The following is a 13,983-nucleotide window of genomic DNA, read 5'->3' on the forward strand; positions in this document are numbered from 1 at the left end:
CCAGAGAGGACATTCTAATAGTTCTAAAAGGTGTGTACAGTGAGAAGTTACGTCTCTCAGTTTACAGCATTTTGTTATAGAAAAAAAAAAAAAGTAACCCTCCATCCTTCCCACCCTTAAGTTCCCCTCTCAGAGGCAGCCTTCATTATGAGTTCTTTTTTTTTTTTTTTGAGACGGAGTCTCGTACTGTCACCCAGGCTGGAGTGCAACGGTGCAGTCTCGGCTCGCTGCAACCTCTGCCTCCCGGGTTCATACGATTCTTCTGCCTCAGCCTCCCAAGTAGCTGGGATTACAGGCACACACCACCACCCCCGGCTAATATTTTGTATTTGTAGTAGAGATGGGGTTTCACCGTGTTAGCCAGAATGGTCTCAATCTCCTGACCTTGTGATCCGCCCGCCTTGGCCTCCCAAAGTGCCGGGATTACAGGTGTGAGCCACGATGCCCGGCCCAAGGAGAATATAGTAAGGACTCATAATGGGCCGGGCACGGTGGCTCACGCCTGTAATCCCAGCACTTTGGGAGGCTGTTGTTGGGGACACTGGCAGTCAGGGATACAGGAGGCCTGCTTTGGAGGGAGTGCTCAGGGGTCTGCTGGGTGGAAGTACAGAGTCCGGGAGAGAGGCCTGGGAGGGGGGCTTGGACAGGTGGACTAGAGCCAGGACATGGAGGAGGCCCAGGGATGCCAGGGGGAAAAGTAGGCTCAAGTCCAGCGGGGCTGGGGTTCCAGCTGGAGAGGTCTCAGCAGTGAAGCAAAGACATGGCCATAGCGAGGTGTGGACAGGAAGCTGGGAGACCTGAGGGGTGGCAGGAAGGCAGGTGGGCCTGGGGCAGGGTGGTGCTGAGGGATGGACAGGTGTGTGGCAGGGCAGCAGCTGGCGGGAAGGGAGACTTCCCCAGGCGTGGCAGCGGGGGGTACAGAGGCAGCATGGGGGTACAGAGGCAGCATGGCCTGTATGCCACCCAGAGTACTGCCCAGCAAGGGCAGGGCTGTTGTAACGGAAACAAGTCAGGAGAAAGAGCTTTGGGAGAAGGGAATGGGCCGGGTTTTCAGCACAGAGCAGCGTAACAATCACTCAGGTGTTCAGGATGGACTTGGCCTGGGGCCTTAGGCAGGGACAGCCCCAGGCGGGTGCTGCAGGGACCCAGGCTTGAGGTGAAGCAGCCGAGGGAGGGGTAGTCACTGTGGAAGAGTCAGGGAGTCTGCTTCAAGAAACATGTTTGTTCCATTTGCTTTTGAGTTGAAGTGACACTTTTTATTTTTAAATTGTGAAAGTAATTGATGTGTGTAGGAAATTCAAGGTTGATGAAAGGTGGGGAGTACCAGTCTGCTTACTCAGTCTCCCCCAACTCTCCAGAAGCTGCAAGGTACATTTTGAGGAAAGAAATGATGGGACCTGAGACAGAGGAATATAGGGAAGAAGAAGAGAATGCAGGGGGTCCGGGGCTTCTGGTCAGGGAGCCTGGTGGGTCGAGGTGCTTCTGAAGAGACAGGCCTTGGGAAGGGTTGCTGACCTGGATGCAGCAGGATGGGTGGGGCAATTTTTGTAGGCCCCCCGTGTGAGGAGAGGGTGGATCAGGCTGTCCCGAAAGCGGTTGGTGTGAGAGGTGGGAACCAAAGAATGTCATCAGGGTGGAGGGATGACGATGGGAGAAGTACAGAAGGCAGGAGAGCTCTCCAGAGTGAGGGGGTGCAGCTGGCAGTGCCAGGCCTGGAGGGGTTTCTCCTCCCACTGCTCCCTTTCTTCCTTTCCATAGCGCCCCCTGGCTGGCTCCCCCTGACCACCTTTCTCTCCCCGCTTAGACTCCCCACCTGGTGAACCTGAACGAAGACCCTCTGATGTCTTGAGTGTCTGCTCTACCACATCAAAGATGGCGTCACCAGGTAGCGTGTACCCAGCGGCCTGGGGGGGGCAGCCTCTGCTTTTGGGGTGTGGCTGCCAAGGGTTGGCCACATTGGCGTCTCCCTTCCCTGGTGGTCCCTGGAGATACCTCAGATCTCTAAACAGCTGCCTCCACAGCCCTGCATGCTCTTCTAGGTTCAAGAGAAGTTGGTGAGCGTGCCTGCTCAGTGGCTGTCTTGCCTCCACCTGCCAGTTCGGTTAGGGCGAGACATCCTTGTTTACTGGGGCAGGAGAGTTGGGAAACATAGACCCCCGCGTTCTTTTTTTTTTTTTTTTTTTTTTTTGAGACGGAGTCTCACTCTGTCTCCCAGGCTGGAGTGCAGTGGCGCAATCTCGGCTCACTGCAAGCTCCGCCTCCCGGGTTCACGCCATTCTCCTGCCTCAGCCTCTCCGAGTAGCTGGGACTACAGGCGCCCGCCACCACGCCCGGCTAATTTTTTTGTATTTTTAGTAGAGACGGGGTTTCACCGTGGTCTCGATCTCCTGACCTCGTGATCCGCCCGCCTCGGCCTCCCAAAGTGCTGGGATTACAGGCGTGAGCCACCGCACCCGTCCTAATTTTTGTATTTTTAGTAGAGATGGTGTTTCACCATGTTGGCCAGGCTGGTCTCAAACTCCTGACCTCAGGTGATTCACCCGCCTCGGCCTCCCAAACTGTTAGCATCACAGGTGTGAGCCACCGTGCCCAGCCAATCATTGTATTCATTTTTGAAAGTATTTATGGAAGGCCCGCCGTGTAGAATGCATTTTGTTATGTATTTGGATGACACAAAGGCGTATAATATACATAAGTAAAATCCTACAAGGCCTGGCCCTGTCCCTCTCCTACCTCCTTTCTAGCACTCTCGGCCTCCCAACAAATTGCTTATGGTTCTCTGCAGACCCCACACTGTGTCCTACCTTTGTGCCTTTCCTCTTCCTGGAAGATCCTCCACACCTCACAGCCCCCTTCTACTGGCTGGCTCCTACTCACCGGTGAGTCTCAGCTTAGCTGCTGTAGCCTCAGGAGGCCTTGACTCTCTCAGACTGGGTTAAGAATCTCCCTTCCTCCCTCCCTCCCTCCCTCCCTCCCTCCCTTCCTTCCTTCCTCCCTCCTTTCCTCCCTTCCTTCCTTCCTTCCTCTCTTCCTTCCTTCCTTCCTCCTTTCCTCCTTTCCGTTCCTTTCCTTCCTTATTTTTCTTTATTATTATTATTACTTTTTTTTGAGATGGAGTCTTGCTCTTGTTGCCCAGGCTGGAGTGCAATGACACCATCTTGGCTCACTGCAACCTCTGCCTCCCGAGTTCAAGCGATTCTCCTGCCTCAGCCTCCCAAGTAGCTGGGATTACAGGTGTGCGGCACCACACCCGGCTAATTTTGAATTTTTAGTAGAGATGAGGTTTCTCCATATTGGTCAGGCTGGTCTTGAACTCCTGACCTCAGGTGATCCGCCTGCCTGCAGCCTCCCATAGTGCTGGGATTATAGGCGTGAGCCACCGTGCCTGGTCACTTTTCCTTTCTTTCTACAGGGTCTTGCTCTGTTGCCCAGGCTTTAGTGCAGTGGTGTGATCACAGCTCACTGCAGCCTTGATCCCCAGGGCTCAAGCAATCCTCCCACCTCAGCCTCTTCAGTAGCTGGGGCTACAGGTACATGCCACTACACCTCATGAATTTTTTTAATTTTTAATTTTATTTTTTGGTAGAGACAGGGTCTCACTATGTGTTGTGGACCTCAGGTGATCCACCCGTGTCGGCCTCCCAAAGTGCTGGAATTACAGGCATGAGCCACCGCGCCCAGCCTGGCATTTATTCTTGATTAAAATTTGTCAGCAAACTAGGCACAGAAGGGAGAACTTCCTCAGCCTGGTAAAAACCTATAGCTAACGCTAACATCATACGTAATAGAGAAAGGTTGAATGCTTTCCCCCGAAGATCAGCGATGAGGAAAGGATGTCCATTCTCATTATTTCTAGTCAACATTACACTGGAGGTTCCGGCCCATGAAATAAGGGAGAAAATTTTAAAATACCCATATTGGAAAGAAAAAAGTATAACTGTATTAGCAGACAATGTAATCACTTATATAGACAATTCAATGAAGCCTATAAGAAAGCTAATTGTGATTTAGCAAGGTTGCAGAATTCAAGATCCATGTACAAAAATAAAATATATTTCTATATGTTAGCAACTAACAATCAGAAATGGAAATTTTAAAAATAACATATACAATAGCAACAAAATGAATGAAATATATAGAGATAAATATGGAAAAAAGTGTGTGAGGCTCATATACTAAAAACTATGAAATATTGCTGAGATAAATTCAAGAAGACTCAAGTAGATAGGATGATATTCATGAGTTAGAAGGCTCATTATTAAAATATCAACTATCTCCAAATTGATCTACAGATTTAATAAAATTCCAATCAAGCAGGGTGTAGTGGCTCACACCTGTAATCGAAGCACTTTGGGAGGCCAAGGTGGGAGGATCGCTTGAGCCCAGGAATTTGAGACCAGCCTGGGGAACAACATAATGAGACGCTGTCTCTACAGAAAATAAAAAAAAATTAACCAGGCATGGTAGTGGATGCTTGTGGTTCCAGCTACTTGGGAAGCTAAGGTGGGAGAGTCACTTGAGCTCAGCAGGTCGAGTCTGCAGTGAGCCATGATCAAGCCACTGCACTCCAGCCTGAGTGACAGAGTAAGATCCTTTCTGAAAAAAAAAGTTCTGATCAAAATCCCAGCAGCAGTCTTTTTGGTAGAAATTGACAAGCTGATTCTAAAATTCATATGGAAGTCATATGGAAACGCCAAAGACTTAGAATGACCAAAATAACTTAAAAAAAAAAACAACAAAAAACATGAGAGTTAACAATACTGATTTCAAGATTTATTATAAAGCTACAGTCGTCCGGACAGTATGATATTAACATTAAAATAGACAAATGCATCAGTAGAACAGAAAAAAGAGCACGGAAATAGAACCACACAAATATGAAAAACGGATTTTTTATACATGAGAAAAGGCAATTCGGTGGTGAAAGTAAAGTCTTTTCGGCAAATAAGACTAAAACAATCTGATACCTTTATATGAAAAAAATGAACTTGTATCCATACTTGCACCATATACAAAAGTTAAAATGAATCACAGACCTAAATGTAAAACATAAGACTGTAACACTTTTAGAGGAAAATCTTTGTGACCCTAGGTTAGGTAAAGATTTTTTAGATACCACACCAAAAGCATAATCCATGAGAGAATAAAAATAATAAATTAGACTTCATCAAAATTAAGAACTTCTCTTTGAAAAGCACTGTTAATAATAAAATAAGCCATCGAGGAGAAAAAAATTGCCAATCATTATCTGAAAAAGCACTTGTACCCAACATACATACAAAGAACTCTCAAACTCAACAATAGAAAACTTAACACAATTTTTTCTTTTCTTTTCTTTTTGTCTTTCTGGAAACAGGGTCTCGCTCTGTCGCCCAGGCCGGAGTGCAGTGGTGTGATCATAGCTCACTGTAACCTCAAACTCTTGGGGCTCAAGTGATATTCCTGCCTCAGCCTCCTAAGCAGCTGGAACTACAGGTACAGACCGCCATGCCTGGCTATTTGTGTGTGTGTATAGAGTCATGGTCTTGCTATGTTGCCCAGGCTGGTTTCCAAGCAATCCTGTCACCTGGGCTCAAGCAATCCTCTCACCTTGGCCTCCCAAAGTGCTGGAATTACAGGTGAGAGCCACTGTGCATGGCCAACAATCCAATTTTTTAAAAGGGCAAAAGATTTAAACAGAAAATTCACCAAAGATACATGGAGGGCAAATAAGCACATTAAAAGATGCTCAACATGGGCTGAATGTGGTGGCTCATGCCTATAAATCCCAGCACTCTGAGAGGGTGAGGGGGGAAAACTGCTTGAGGCCAGGAGTTCAAGACCAGCCTGGCAACACAGAGAGACCTCATCTTTACAAAAAAAAAATTTTAAAATTAGCCAGGTGTGGTGGCATGCACCTATCGTCCAGCTGAGGTGGGAGGATCACTTGAGCACAGGAGTTTGAGGCTGCAGTGAGCCATGACTGCGCCACTGCACTCTAGCCTGGGTGACAGAGCAAGACCCTGTCTCGAGAAAAAGATATATATGTGAGGTTTGCAGCTAGGCGCAGTGGCTCATGCCAGTAATCCCAGCACTTTGGGAGGCCAAGGCAAGTGGATCCCTTGAGCCCAGGAGTTCAGGACCAACCTTGGCAACACAGAGAAACCTCATCTCTCCCAAAAGTACAAAAATTAGCCAGTTTCAAAACCTGGTCTGAAAATAAATAAATAGATTAAATAGATTAAAATTTAAAAGTAAAATTAAAAAAAATTTAAAGGCCAGGCGTGGTGGCTCACACCTGTAATTTCAGCACTTTGGGAAGCCAAGGAGGGCAGATCACTTGAGCCCAAGAATTCGAGACCAGCCTGGCCAACATGGCGAAATCTCATCTCTACTAAAAATATAAAAAATTAGCCGGGTGTGGTGGTGCATGCCTGTAATCCCCGCTACTTGGGAGGCTGAAGCAGAAGAATCGCTTGAACCTGGGAGGCGGAGGTTGCAGTGGGCTGAGATCACACCACTGCACTAAAGCCTGGGCAACAGAGCAAGACTCTGTCTAAACACACACACACACACACACACACATATATATATATATATATATACATACATAGGTGTGTGTGTATGTGTATATATACACATACACACACATATATGTGAGGTTCATATCAATCACAAGAGCTTACCATCTTCAATGGCATTTTGGATAGCACGAAGTCCGTCTCTTATGGCATCCTTGACTTGTGTGAGAGTATGCATATTTGGTCCTTTAACCAACAAGGTAACAGAGCGAGGGTTAACACACTCCTTGATGATAAAAGTGAACTTTTCTTCACTCTAAAGGGTGGCACAAAAATAAATAACTTTAATATTTAATGTCATTATAAAATCAACAATTTATACTAGAATACAATCTTCATTTGAATTTTTCTTATCAAGCATAACTAAAGATATGTTTAAAAGGAGTTAAGTTATATCTGAACTCTTAACAAACATTTAGGTAAATAAACTGTAAAATCTGTTCCGTGAATTAGATCTCAAAACACAAAACATGAAATAAAAGGTCAAGTAGTATTTTTCTTTAAAAAAAGGAGCTTAGTATTCACTTTATAACCACTATTCACAGAAATACTCACTAATGTGTACTCAGACACAAGACCAGCATGTCCCAAGCAATCTACAGTGAGATCTTCAAAAGAAGATCTGCGGAGCCCTCACCAGAATCACCCTTAATGAAGAGTCACAGGGAGAAGACGTCCATACACGCATGACGAGACAGGCCTGGAACAGAGCCTTCCTGCACAGCCTCAGAAGGGACCCACCCTGCTGACACCTGGATCTCGGACCCATGGCCTCCAGTGCTGCGAGATGGTAACATTCTGTTGTTGAAGGTGCCCAGTCTGTGGTACTGTAAAACAGCCCTAGGAAGCTAACACAGCCTGTTAGCCCGCAGATGGTGGAGAGATGGAGTGCTCAGCGGAGCTCCAGGCTTACTGTCTACAGCTCCCAAAGTGTGCTACTGGACCCTTGGATGGGTGTAGGTATGCACAATACTTTTGGGTGGTGCAGGGTGAATAATTTCAATTGACATAATAATGTGTTTATCTTACTGGGTAAATCAGGGGTCCCCACCTGTTAGGAACCAGGCTACACAGCAGGAGGTGAGCAGCCAGCCAGTGAGCAAAGCTTCATCTGTAGAAACAGCTGCTCCCCATCCCTCGCATTACCGCATGAGCTCTGCCACCTGTCAGAGGAGTGGTGCCGTTACATTCTCAGAGAACCCAACTGTGAACTGCGCATGCCAGGGATCTAGATTGCGTGCTCCTTATGAGAACCTAATGCCTGATGATCTGTGACTGTCTCCCATCACCTCCTGATGGGACCATGTAGTTGCAGGAAAACAAGCTCAGGGCTCCCACTGAGTCTATATTATGGTGAGTCGTGTAATTATTTCATTATATATTACAGTGAAATAATAATAGAAATAAAGGACACAATAAATGTAACGGGCTTGAACCATCTCTGCATCATCCCTTCCCCTTCTCCCAGGTCCGTGGAAGAGTTGTCTTCAAGAAAACGGCTCTCTGGTGCCAAAAAGTTTGGGGACCGCTGGTGTAAATGTTTCTAAGAATAGTTAAGCAACGTAAGCTTTACATGCTACAAAGAATACAGGTTTAAATGCTAATAAAAATAGGTGCAAATGAAAACACTCTTTCTGTGGTCCAGGGAATCTTAACCATTCTATCAGAAAGACTTGCAGCTTGGAGCTGCAGCTGCCCTCCCACATCCTGTCCACTGTAAAGCCCTGCAACACACACTCACACACACACATGCACATACATACACATGCATATACTTGAACACATGCACATAAATATATTCACGTGTATATACCTGCACACACACACGCACATACATACACAGGCATATACCTGCACACACACAGACACACACACACACACACACATGCACATACATACACATGCATATACTTGCACACACACACACACAGGCACACACACACACACACGTACACAGGCATATACCTGCACACACGTACACACACAGACACACACACACATGCACATACATACACATGCATATACTTGCACACACACATGCACACAGATGCACATACATAAATACATTCACATGTATATACCTGCACACACACACGTACATACATACATACACATGCATATACCTGCACACACACACACACACTGTGCTTCATGCCATCAGTAGGGTGGCCTGGGAGGAAATGCGTGTTTTTAGGAGAAATGAAGACAACTCAGGCCCCTCATTCTCCTGGTGTTTGCACAAGTGCCTTCTCTGCAGACCATGCTTCAATCTCTTTCTTGGTTCTCCCTCTTACTGAAAGAGAGAAGCAGAAGCCCGGCACATACTCGGCTGCTTAGGGCTCAAGCCAAGTTCGCAAGCTTCCTGGGGAGCCTAGTGAGATGAAGGCACTGCAGAGCCTCCCCGAAAGAGGCGTCGGCTTTTCATGGATCCTTGAGCCCAGGAAGGCGATAGGTGAGACATCACAGTTCATCAGAAGACACAAGCAAACTCCGGTGAGAAAGGGCAACGGTCAAAGATTTTATTCTCTCGGAAAAGGGGTTCTCGGGCTGTAAGCAGGAGGCAGAAGACTTTATTGCATGCGTAGTTAGGTGATGGCGGCCTACGGTTTTCACTGGGAACTGGGATCGAGAGTGACCCGACCTCCTACTCATGCCCTTCTCTCCCTGTCTGTCTCTCTGCCTTTTGCATCTCTCTCCCTCTCTCTCTCCTCCTTTTCCTCTCAGCCTCCTCTGTCTCTCTCCTTATCTCTCTTCCTCTCTCTCTCTGTCTCACTCCCTTCTCCCCATCTCTCTTTCTCTCTCCTTCTTTTCCTCTTCTCTCTCCCTCCTCATCTCTCTGCCTGCCACTGTTCAGGCTCCTGGGGCCCCACGTGGATGGGCGGACACAGGACTCCTAGGCTACCTTTCATAGCGCAAGCACAAGGCTGAAGGACCTTGGTCCCCACCTCCCAGCATCCTCGAAATGAGGGGTGTGGGGTGTGCCATGCTCTCCTGAGTGGGCGCCCCACACTCCAGGAAGCAGAAACTGCAGGTCGCAGCTGGCTCGAGTGGTGCGCCCACAGGAAGTGGGCTGCCAGCTTCCATCCTGTGATCTGCTGAGGCCAAAGCAGAGGACAGCAGCCCAGGCCCGTCTCTGCAGCCGGGTGGGGGTGGGGTGGGCTTGGGGGTGGGGATGGGGATGGGAGCCGCCAATGCAAACTGGCCCCTGGCTGGCTTCCTACCCTGCACCCTGCCATGCAGGGCCTCCTCTCCCACCCCTACCCCTGTCTGCCCCATACCCAGACTCCAGAAGTCTCCCAGGATCCAGGAGCTAAGGGCAACCACTGGGTTCCACAGCCCCTAGTCCGTGAGTCAGCCACCCCTCTGCGTGCTGACAAACCTTGGCTCTCATGCCCCACCCCAAGCCAACCACACAGCTCTGTCCCCCCACCAGCATTATTACCGCCTCCTGATTTTAGCCGTGACAGCCCTGCTTCCTGGTAACCTTGCCCCTCCCACCGTGGTCCAGGCAAGCTTGAAGGCCAGCGCGCTCCACCCACCCTTCCTGGGGGCCACTCTACTATCTCCTTGCCCAGATGTCTTCACCTGGCTTTACCGAGATAGAATAAACAACAGGGATGAGGCCCCGGACTCCGCCAGGAAGATGGGCCCAAATACTCTCCATTTAGAAGCAGGAACAGTGATGGGGCCTATGGATGACCCCAGGATTGTCACCCAAGCAGCAAGAAGGGCAAGGAACCCGGTGTCTTGGCCTTACCCTGGGAGGTCGTGGCCAGGGCTTCAAAAGGCCCCGGAGAGGGGTGGGCAGGAGAGCAGATCCACCCTCCTCTCGAGAAAGCAGCCACCACCCCCAGGAAGAGCAGATGGGGGCACACAGGCAGAGTCCCCGCGTGCTGTAGAGCAGGGCCAGCAGATCTGCAGTCAGCCTCAGCGCCGGGGGAGCTGCAAGATACACTGAGACCGTTACAGGTTGGGCTCTGTGTCCCCACCCAAATCTCATCTGGAATTGTAATCCTCCTGTGTCAAGGGAGGAACCTGGTGGGAGGGGATGGGATCTGGGGAGAGTTTCCCCTCTGCTGCTCCCCGATAGTGAGGGAGTTCTCGGGAGAGCTGATGGTTTGAAAGTGTGGCACTTCCTGGTTCTCCACTCACTCCCTCCTGCCACCTTGTGGAGAAGGTGCCTGCTTCCCCTTCGCCTTCTGCCATGATTGTAAGTTCCCTGAACTGGGAGTCAATTAAACCTCTTTCCTTTATCGATTACCTAGTCTCGAGTATTTCTTTACAGCAGTGTGAAAACAAACGAATACCCCTTCCCTGAGACCCTTCTCCTTAGGCAACCAGCTGCCCCCATGCTCCTCCTCTGCCCCCTGTTCTTTCTTTTCCCCTCATGAGGCCCAAGTGATAAACAGGGCCAGCCCCAGCCCCAGCCCCATCCTACCGCAGGCCTGTTGGCTGCTGGAGAGGCCGGGCTCCTTTCCTCTCCCCGAGCCTGCCTGATATGCTTTCTGGATCCTGGAGAAAACTGACCCACTATTCTCATACTGGTGCAACATCTTCCAAGACCACAAAAAGCTGTACCTTTTGAGCCAGTCTTTTTTCTTGTCTCCACTTGCTAGGGCTGTCATCGGGACAGTCCTAGAGGGTCGTGCCAATGGATGAGTGCATGGATGGACAGTAGTCCAGGGATGATGTCCGTGTCTGTCCTGAACCGGGCCCTTCCTCCAATGAGAAGCCTTCCTGAGTGAGTATATACAGTCATCCCTTGGTATCCACGGAGAATTAGTTCTAGGGTCCCCGGGAATGCCAAAATCCATGGATGCTCAAGTCTCTGATACAACATGGCATAGTACTTACTTATAAGCTATGCACATCCTCCCGTATACATTAGACCATTACTAGATTATTTATGATATGTAATACAATGCAGATGCTACATAAATGGTTGTGATACTGTATTCTTTAGGGAATGATGACAAGAACAAAGTCTGCACATGTTCGATAGAAACATAACCATCCAATTTATTTTCTGAATATTTTCCATCTGCTGTTGCTGAATCTACAGATGCAGAGCTCCTGGATACGAGAGCCAAGCGTGCTTTGAGAGTAGGGCGGGTGAGGTTGCTAATGAGTACACGGGAGCAGGTGTTGATCAGGAGGGCCCTGCACTGGGGCATCTGGACGTCCTGCCTCAGGACTTGAGACTCCAGTTGGATGGCACAGGCAGACTCAGCCCAGGTCAAAGCCCTCCCCTTGAAGATTCATTTTATCCCAAGCTCTTTCTGGCCCCTGGAATTTGGCATGCCCTAGGCCCTGGGTGGAAGGACAGATGAGCCAGGTTTTAGATAACATGTCTAGAAGAGTGAACCCCTACTGTGTGCCTGGCACTTTCCCCACAGGATCCTCTAGCTAGAATAGCCAAGGGTCATGGAGAGAAATACGCAGTTAAAATGTCAGAAATGAAAAAGCGATACCATCAGAGACGCTCAAAAGACCATTAGGTAATAGTATTAGCATTTGTATTCTGAGATCCAACAGCAGCAGTCACTTCCCTCCACCCCTATGTGTATCCCAGGACCACCCTGGGCGGGGAGGGCTGAGGTTAGGGAGCACCCACGGATGCTCTGATGCCGGCCCTGGGCCTCGGGGGTGACAGTGATGAGGAACTGGGTGCACACATGAGTGGGGCAGCCGGCCCTGGCCAGAGAAGCAACACACACGTGCACAGACGTGTTTACCCACGTACGCGTGTGCACGCATGTGCACAAACACATTGCAGGCAGGCATGTTGACGCCTCAGGCAGCGGAGGACCCTGACTCTGGGCCCTGCTGACCCGGGCAAGGCCCCATTGTGATGCGTGCCATGACCTCAGAATGCCCCTGGTGCTTAGCACCTATCCGCTGTCCGGCCTGCCTCTGTGTTCTACGGCAGTTACTCACAGGCAGTGGTGTTTGTGAGCAGCAGTTTTCTGGTTTTCTCCCTGAGGTGGTTTTCTCCCTGAGAGGCATACATAACCCAGGCCAGCTGATTGATCAGAATCAGGTGAGTGTGACCTGTTCTCTTCCCTCCAGGCTGACTTGGGGACAGTGGCTATGGTATGGGCGGTGTTGGCCTCTGGGCAGCTACTGAGGAGGAGGGTCATCCCTGAGCACTCACAGGGAGCCCGTTCTACACTGCCTGTGTAGATGATTTTCTCTTTCGTCCTCACGGTGGCTTCGTAGAGTGGGTGCTGTTCCCGAATGTACCCATTCGACAGGTGAGACGTCTGGGGTCAGAGAGGCGGTAACCAGCCCGAAAATCCAGACGTGACCCTGGGTTTTGCTCTCAGCCCTGCTGTGTGCCGTGCTAGACTTCAGGCCTCAACCCTGTGACCTCCCTGCTCGAGATCCCAAATCTGCCCAGATTTCCAATCCCGATGGGGCAGAGCCTGGCCCTGGTAGAGACACTGGGATGGATCCACTGTGGGTGGGGAGGAGGGAAGGGTCCTCAGAACACACCTGGGGCCTAAGCTGCGTCCTGATGGTCACTGTGGGACCCACTGGACACACACGGTCCCTTGTCTGGGAGTGGCGTGGGAAACCTTCTGCCCTTGGGCAGTTGTGGAAAGTGAAGGAGACCTGGAGGGCAGGCTGAGGGGAGACTATCTTCCCTTGTGTTCGAAGGGGTCCAGGCACTGGGCTTCTCCCCAAGTATTTCTTATTCTGTCTGGCCTCGCTTTCCTTTTGCCCTGAGTATTCTCAGGAGGGACGGTCCATCTAGACGTTCTCCAGGAGCAAGGACCCACTGTTCTTCATCAGTGACCCAGGAAAATGAAGCCCCTCCTATAGGGACAGCTCAGAATGGTGGAGTCCACAGTCCCTCCCCGAGAGATGTGGTTTCCATGAGCACAGTGGCTGCTTTGGAGACAGTAGATCATTTTCATCCCTCATCCCCAAAACCAAACACACTCCTGCTCAAATGGCGTTATTCCTAAAGCAGCTTCACTGGTTAGACCGAAGGGCCACGGTAGCCCAAGTGATGAGCGAGGTAGAACGGAGCAGTCAGGAGAGATCTTGTTCCCCATAGGAAACTGGGCATCTCTGTGGCCCTGAGTATCCCAGGAGGCTGATTGTACAGAGACCTCTGGTGCCTGACCCCAGTTCGCATCCACAACCCCGGAGTAGCCCATCACAGGCCCTTCACCCTTGGCAGGTGGACACCATTCAACCTGCCGGGGAAGGTATGTGCCCGTTTCATGGCATAAGGGGAAAATGGGATTCTCTGTCCAGGTCCCACTCTTCTCGAGTCCTTGGGAAGATGCTCACCCCTGCTTGCGGCTTCAGACTGCAGAGACCCATGGAGGTGTGGGCCACGGGGTTTGGCCCCTTTTTACCAGAGTGCAGTGGTGGAATGAAGGTTACACAACCAACCAGCATCTGGGAGCCC

At 49.9% G+C, this 13,983-nt stretch overlaps 1 pseudogene; it reads left to right on the plus strand.

The window, feature by feature from the left end:
• Nucleotides 1–2,744: 2,744 nt before the first annotated feature.
• Nucleotides 2,745–13,983, plus strand: part of LOC129470149 (TBC1 domain family member 3G-like) — a 30,274-nt pseudogene continuing 19,035 nt past the window's right edge.

Source organism: Symphalangus syndactylus, chromosome 20 (genome assembly GCF_028878055.3).
Source record: "Symphalangus syndactylus isolate Jambi chromosome 20, NHGRI_mSymSyn1-v2.1_pri, whole genome shotgun sequence".
NCBI classification, from domain to species: Eukaryota; Metazoa; Chordata; class Mammalia; order Primates; family Hylobatidae; genus Symphalangus; species Symphalangus syndactylus.